This window comes from Marmota marmota, unplaced genomic scaffold (assembly GCF_001458135.2).
Source record: "Marmota marmota marmota unplaced genomic scaffold, marMar, whole genome shotgun sequence".
Classification (NCBI taxonomy): Eukaryota; Metazoa; Chordata; class Mammalia; order Rodentia; family Sciuridae; genus Marmota; species Marmota marmota.
In genome coordinates, this window is record NW_025999982.1 from 8,238,736 (window position 1) to 8,246,681 (window position 7,946).

Here is a 7,946-nt window from a genome sequence, read left to right on the forward strand (position 1 = left end):
TCCCCTCCCCTCCTCTCTCTCTACCCCCTCCACTGTATAACCCTGAGGGTCTCCATTTTTGCAGCAGCCATGAACCTCCCCCAGGAATGCAGCCCCCAAGAGAAGACAGGTGGGCGGAGTCGCTGGCCTTGTGCAGCTGTGTGTTTGGGGGGGGGGGTAGGGTGCTTTTGTGTCAGGAGGAAATGGGTGCTGGTGTCGACGTAAGAAAGCAGCTCCTTCCTTTCCTGAAGTTGTCAAACACCCCTTTTATCTTCGGGGCTCCTCCTGCCCCATCCGTCTCAGCTCCCCCAGCACCTCCCCTTTGCAGAAGCTCTGCCACCCCCTCCCCTCCATCAGCGATGCGCACAGCTGCCTGCTGAGCCCAGCACTAATTTGGAGAGGCCACGTCAAGCTCCCTGCGCCCCTTCCCTGGCTCGGCATCCTCATTACCAGCCCTTCATGGACCCGTGGCCTGCCAACCTCTTCAGCCGCCTTCACATCTCCGACCGCATGAAAGGGCCTCATTAAACCCAGACGAGAGGCCCTGACTTTGCAGCCTCTCCTTCCTCTGCCGAGCCCCTAAGGGGCCTGCTGGCTTCCCTGCACAAACCCAAGGCAGGAGAGGAGATTGGATGCTCTATCTGCACACCCTGCATGGGGTACTTCCTGTGAGGCTGGCACTTCCTGCAGGCAGGGTCTCATTCTGCAAACTGATTCTGATGCAGGAATGTTGCCCCACATTGCAGATGAAGAAATGGAGGCTGGGCAGAGAGGCTGCCTGCACAGGCCTGCCAGGCCACCCAAGCAAGACTTCCCTATGCAGTGTTACCTGGGAATCCTCCAATTCCGCAGCCTCAAAGTCAACCAGCCGTGGATTGGAAATATTTGAAGAAAAAAAGAATCTGTGTACAGACTCTTTTTCTTACCACTATTATTGCATCCTCTTAGGTGCTATGAATAATCTGGAGATGACTTAAGAATACAGGAGGATGTGTGTAGGTTATATGCAAATACTATGCTGGTTCCATATAAGGGACCTGAACATCTGCGGATTTGGGTACCTGCAGGGGTCCTGGAACCAGTTCTCCTCAGACATTAAAGGATGACTGTACTGTTTTACTTAAATTGAACTAAGCAGAATGAAATTTTGGCAGGAAGTAAGTCTTTGAGTCAAGCCAACTGTTTGATGGCAATTATCAAAGAAGAAAACATGTTACCTTGCAGTAACAGGTAACGGTTACTGAGCATCTACCATTTGTCAAACGCCGTTCTGAGTATTTTACATTATTAATTAATTTAATTTGTATAGCAGCCTGTGAGGGAGGTGCTATTATCATCCCCATTTTACAGAAGTGAAAATTGAGGCTCAGAGAGGTTATGAGATTTGCCCAAGTTCTTGCAGAGTTTTGTGCTCAGCCAAGATGAAAACCCAGAACCCTCGTATTTTCTCAAGCTATGTGGAAAGTACATTTAATTTTGCTCCCCATTTTAGAGACAGTGATTAAATGAACTTCCTGAGGTCACACAGTCAATTGGAACAGAGATGGGATCCGGTGAGCGATGATGGTGGTCTCAGGGCTTCATGCCAGTGGGAGGTCTGAGGGAAGTAAAGAGCCACGTGGATACATGTGGGCACAGTTTTGGGGCAGAAGGAGCTGCCTGGAAAGGCCATGCAAAGGCCCTGAGACAGGAACAGTGAGGAGGTAGCATGGCTGGAACGGAGATAGAAAGGGAGGGTGGTAGGGAATGAGGTCACCAAGGCAGTGGCCAGGAACCAGGTTCTAGAAGGTTTGCAAATATGTTTACTCTTGTGTTCCATCTCTGAGGGTTTTCTGGGTGCCAGTGTTGAGAAGGATTCTGAGGTTGCATTCAAACTCTGTGGGATGGAGTGTTGTGCATCTGGAAGACCCCGGGCCCCATATTTGATGGTCCAGGGATTAGAGGAGTCAAAATTATCAGAATTACCAGTGCAAGGCATGGAGTCCCCTCTACTGGTGCCAAACACCGGCCTTGCCTGAACACAGGGCCCTGAGTGAGGACCGGAAGAGGTGCAGGGCTGCTCTTCAGAATGGTGGAGTATGCAGAAGCCTCAAGGCCCCAAAGGTCAGGCCTTTTATCCACTTGCAAGCCAGGGCCCGGGATGAGGAACTGGCTGTGACCCTGCTCACTGCCTTTGCCCCTCCTGAGAACATGGGACCCTCCCAAGTGCCCCTGCCTTGGTGGCTCCACCAGTCAGTGAGCCGAGGAGACACTTCCTTCCATCATGGCTGAGATTCTGAGACGAAGCGCCCAGCCAAGGCCTCCAGCCTCAGGTGCATCCAGACATTTCTTCCACAGCCCTGGGGACTGCAGGCAGAGTTAAAGGTCAAACCCCTACCTCTGGGTGTCCTCCCTTGCTCCCCTCCCCCAGCTGCGTCTCCACAGCAGTCAGAGGGATACAGTTAGAATATACGTCAGTCCTGTCCCTCCTCTGTTCAATGCCACCCCAGTGAAGCCCATCTCATGTAACCCAGAGTCCTCCATAGTGCACAGGTCCCAGGTGATCTGCCTCTTGCCTCATGGATTCCCTCTCCAAATACTCCCCCTGCTCAGTCTGTAACCTTGGCTGCCTGCAGCTCCTCAGACCCACCCAGGGCTTCTTGCCACAGGACCTTTGCACTGGCTGTTCTCTTTGCCTGTATGCTCTTCTTCCAGGTAGCTAGATGCTCACCTACCTACCTTCTCCAAACTTCTGCTCTAATGTCTCCTCAGGGAGACCATCTCAATCACCCTATGTGAGCTTCCACCCACCTCTACCCTGGCTCCCCCAAGCCCTTTACTCTGTTCATTTTCCTCCATTGCACTTTGCCTGACAGACATTATCTCTCACTCCCTGTGCTTACTGTTCAGTGTCTGTCTTTCTCTCCTTCCACTGGAATGTCAGCTCCCTGAGGTCAGAACTTTTCCTCTCTTTTGTTCCTGGATTTCCCCAGGGCCTAGAACAACACTTGGCACATAGTAAGCCCTTGACATCCTGAGGTGTCGTAGTGTCCTCTGTGTCTTAGTGTCCTAGGAATGTCCTGTTTCTGTAAAATGGGGTGTTCGTCATCTCTGCCTTACAGGGTGTCCTGAGGATTCAGTCAATTACAATTCATGAAGAACCCAGGTCAGGGTCTGGCACAGAGGAAGGTCTGCATGAGGATGAGCCACATATAGGAGTGGGCAATGCTTCACCCCACAACCCAGAGAGAGGCAACCCTGGTGCTGGTTCATCAAGCTGGAAGCTGGAGATGGGCGGTGCCTGGTCCTGACTGAGCATGCAGGGAGCCATCTTAGGTGTGGCACTTGCAGGGAGCCATCTTGAGTGTGGCGCTTGCACACTGCCGGATGTGCCACTTGTTTTCAGCAGACACAAGGACAAAGCCCTGGCCACTATTGGAAATTAGGCCACAGTGATCTGAGACCCAGCAGGCTGTCTCTGCACCCATCTCCCCAGAGTAAGAGCTTACCTGGAGACAGGTGAACTGCCCCATCAGGAAGGCCCTGCCTTTGCTTCCTGGCTGGGGAACCAGGGCAGACCCTGCTGCCTGTGCCTGTGTGGCAGCTGCTGCTTCAGAGTGCTCCTTCACAGAGTGGAGAAAGCCAGGAGGTTGGGGACAGGTGCCAGTAATCACTACCAGGGCTCCAACCCCTGTGCCACCAGTGACCAGTTGTGTGACCTTGGGCATGCCACTTAACCTCTCTGTAAAAGGGGCAGGTGATGGAGTCCCTCCCAGAGTTGCTGTGGGCTGAGATCTGGGGTCTGTCTAGGTGCAGCCCTGGGCCTCCTGGTCCCTTCCGTCCAGCACTGCCTTTGCTGGCTCTCAGCCGGCGGCTGGCTTCTTTCTAGTTCTCCTGCTCATCTCCACTCAGACCACAGGAACAAGAGGGGCCCTGACAGTCACCGGATTCCTCAGTCCCTCAACATAGGCCCCTCTGGCTGCAGCACTCTGCTCCTGGGACACGCCAACTGCTGCCCCCCTCCTAGTTCTGGGCAACGCATCCATTCCTGATGCTCAGCTCAGGTGGGCTGTGTTCTGAAAGCCTGCTCCTCCCCTCCTCAGGGACCACCCATCTGTCCCTAGTGCAACCCCAGGGGTCCGCCTGGAAAGCTCCTATGTCTTTCTTTTACCCCTGGCTGACTTTCTCCAGTTGTGAGGCCACGCCACCCCACTTCTCCAGAATTAGCATCCCATCCTCCCCAGCAACTGCCAGGCACAGATCCCAGTGCTTCTTAGCTGCTCCCCTCCCGTCAGGTGATTTGTCTTAGGACCCACATTCTCCCCATCAGATGTCACGCTTCTCAGGGCCACTCTGAATTCCCTGGGAGCTGCATCCGTGGGTGGCCCACACTGAGCCATCGGTGAGACCCCCGGGGCTGCTCCTGAGACTCCTTTCTCTCTCTGTTCTCTTAGAGCAGTGCTCTGTCACCATGGGCTGAGCCCACCAGGACCAGCCCCCTTATCCCATGCAAGGCCTCTGTCTGTCTGTCTGTCTCTCCTTTCTCTCTGTCTCTCTTCATCCAGGTCTTCACAGATGTGGGACTTCCCTCTGGATTTATTTGTCCTCAACCTCCACCCACACAGGGACTGGTTTAGCATATCTTAGAGGAAAGACTGTGGACTTTGGAATCAGACAGAAACTTCTTCGGAAGACCAGTCCTGCCTCTGCCTAGCTGACTCCAGATCATTTTTCCTCTCAATTTCCTCACATGTGAAATGGGATAGCAAAGCCAACCCTCTGCGAGAAATTACGGGCAATGGGGATAGGCACACCTGTCCCTTCCTGGGGCCTTTCAGGGCCACAGCAATGATGGCTACGATGACAATAGTTGCCATTCGTCTCCTGGAGGAGCTGAGAAGAGTTTGCTCAACAAGTCATCGTTTACAGAAAAACACAGAAGGTGTCAGGTCAATTACACCTTGTCACATACAGATCGGTGGGAGCCGAAGATTCCCCACCAGCTGTGTCCAGGATGCGCTAGGACAACCAGCTGGCGCCGAGTCAGCACCACCCAACATGGAACCGGATGGCACGATTCACCTCCACCGGCAGACCCGTGGATTTCACGGGACAACACCTAGGGGCAAAGCCAGCGCCAGCATCCTTCAGAATGCCACCACAGTGCTCTCTTCAGCACACATAGACTAAAAACTGGAACCTTACAGAGAAGACGAGTGTGACCCCTGTCAGAGGTGACATGCACATCTGTGAAGCTGTCACCATTTTTTGGTAAAATTCTGATACATGCTACAACCGGGATGAACCTGGAAGACATTGGGTGCAAATGGACAGATACAGTACACAAAGCACCTAGCGTGGACGCACTCAGAGAGACAGAGGGCGGGAGGGTGGCTTAGGGGCTGGTGGAGGGGGACGCAGTTGCTATCTGAGGGTGCCCATCTCACACTGGGATGATGACTCCTAGAGACGGACAGAGGCGATAGTTACACAACACGAATGAACTCGATGCCACCAAACTGTCACTTAAAAGTGGTTAAAATAGTCCCTGCTACACGCGTACATTTTGTACCTCTCTCTCTATATATATATATAAAATGTTATCACAAAGCAAATTCTGCCAGGGGAGCAGGAAGAACAGGGGTTGCTGGGAATCTGTGTGTCGCTCCAGCAAGGCTGAGGACGCTCGGGTGGCCAGCAGTGCACACAGGGGCTGCTTAGTTCTGTTGCCCAGGCTGGCTGGCCCTGTCAGACCTGGGGCCACAGGCGGCATTGGAGAAGGTGCCCAGCGGGGAGAGTGGCCCCTGACCATCTGCTTGCTCTTCTCCATACTCATTGAGGGTTGAAGACTGGGGCAGTTTCAGGGCAGGACATGGCAGGAATCCAATGCCCAGGAGGAACTGCTGAAGATGAAAACCCAGTGACTCGCAGCACCTGGGCCTGAGTTCAAACCTTGCTCTGGCACTGACTAGCTGTGTGACCCTGGGCAGATTACCTGACCCCTCTGCCCAGGATGCCTAACCCTCCTTTATGGAAATACTGTGGTCATAAAGCCAAATGTCTGAAGGTCAAGTTCAAATCCACCCCTGCCATCTGCCAGCTGAGTGACCTTGGACAAAGAGATGTTTCTCTCGTCTATCAAACAGGAAGGCCCACACTACTACTGAAGCCAGATTTAAAGTTAGGTAGTCAGTGTAGTTAGGTAAATCGGGTCTAATATCCAGTGAAATCTAAAATGGAGGCCATGCTGAGAATGATTCCGGGAAATGCAGGACAACTCATGGAATGTTAATGAAGTCCCCAAAAAGGCCCTAGGCCAAAGTCCACCTCAAAGAAAAGTTAATGGAGCCCAGGAAACAGCCCCAACAGATTTGGAGATAGCCCATCCCAGAGAAGTGATAAGCCCATCCCAAAAGGTGATAATTAAGTCCTTCCTGCCCGTTTGGCCCACCTGTGTCCCAACCCTTCCCCCTTGCATTCCATCACCAAACCTATAAAAAGGGGAGACAACCGCACTTCCACGGATTCCACCTCTTGGGTCCCCTTCTTCCTCCGGGAGAAGTCTTTTCTGCTGTCCTTTAATAAACTTCTAATTTCTACTCTGACCTTGCCTCGGCGTGTGCTTTTCTGGTGTTATTCTTCAACATCGGGGAAGCAAGGACTCGTCACTGGTCAACAGCGGTAACACTACCTGCCCTCAGGACTGCTGAGGAACCCAAAGAGACACATCCCTCCTGGGACAGGCTGCAAGTGGCAAAGCATGCACCAGTGTGAGCTGTCACCTTTATATCCCGAGGATATTTGGTATGACAGCTTGGTGGAGAAACTGGCCGATGCTTTCTTGGGGGCTGACGCGTGGCCTGCTGGTCATCTGGCTTGCAGAGCTGCTGCATCATCTGCCCACTGCCTGGGCCCCTGGAGAAATGCCCTTCCAGCAGTGGTCAGGTGGAGCCCACTCAGCACTTCCCTGGGCTGGTTCTGCTGATCCTCCCAGACACCACATCTGCAGCGAGCAGACAGGAGGGAGGAAAGGGAGGAGGCGTGGCTTCAGGAGGGAGACCTCCGCTCTATCCAGACAACTGCAGCCTCTGACAGAGTCCAAACCCAGGAGCCCAAGGAAAGGAGGATGGGGACAGAGCTGTTCCCACCCACCAGGCACCCAGGTTCAGGCTGGGGACGGGAGCCTCGAGCAGTAGCTAGCTCTGTCATGAGCCCTGTGTGACCTGGGGAAAGACACTTCCCTTCTCTGTACTTCCACACCCACTTCGGACATCCCAAGTTTCCACAAGAACATCACCAGAAGGGAAGAGGCAGGGGAAGGGCAGGCGGGGCACAGCCACAGAAGGACAGTGGGAAGGCAGGGACAGGTCCCTAACCCTGAATGCTCACATGATTTAGCACCAGAGGAACCTGGGCTCTGGGCTAAATCCTGACTCCACAGCTTCCCTCTATATCTTTACCCTGTTCACAGATTTCCCAGAAAGCATTAGTCTTCCTTTTTTTTCATTTCTTTTTTGGTACCAGGGATTGAACCTGGGGTGCTTAACCACTGAGCCACATCCCCAGCCCTTTTTATGGTTTAATTTGAGACAGAGTCTTGCTAAGTTGCTTAGGCCTTTCCCTAAGTTGCTGAGGCTGGATTTGAACTCATGATCCTCCTGCCTCAGCCTCCTGAGTTGCTGGGATAACAGGCATGGGCCACCATGCCCAGTTAGTCTTCTTGTTTGTAAAAGCAGTGGCAATCATAACTGCAGTGGTGGGAGCATTACAATCAACGTATGCAGAGCGCCGACATCAAAAATAGCTCCATCACCCATGTATGCATATGGCGAATGCTTTTTTCCTTTATCATCTATCAATAGATGAATTAATTGATGACCTATCTAAGTGTCCATCGTTTTTACAGACAACATTGGCACCGCTGGCCCACCCTCCAGCAGGAGCCCTCTGGTGGTGAAGGTGAGCCATGCGGGGCTGAGGGAGCCGGG

At 53.0% G+C, this 7,946-nt stretch overlaps 1 protein-coding gene and 1 non-coding gene across 2 annotated transcripts in view; one reads left to right on the plus strand and one right to left on the minus strand.

Annotated features, from left to right (window-relative positions):
* Lrfn2 (leucine rich repeat and fibronectin type III domain containing 2) overlaps nucleotides 1–7,946 on the minus strand; it is a 165,834-nt gene that overhangs the window by 10,934 nt on the left and 146,954 nt on the right. The window lies entirely within an intron of this gene.
* On the plus strand, nucleotides 5,122–5,227 carry LOC125617553. Its single transcript, XR_007348591.1, has one exon. It is a non-coding gene; the product is annotated as a U6 spliceosomal RNA (small nuclear RNA).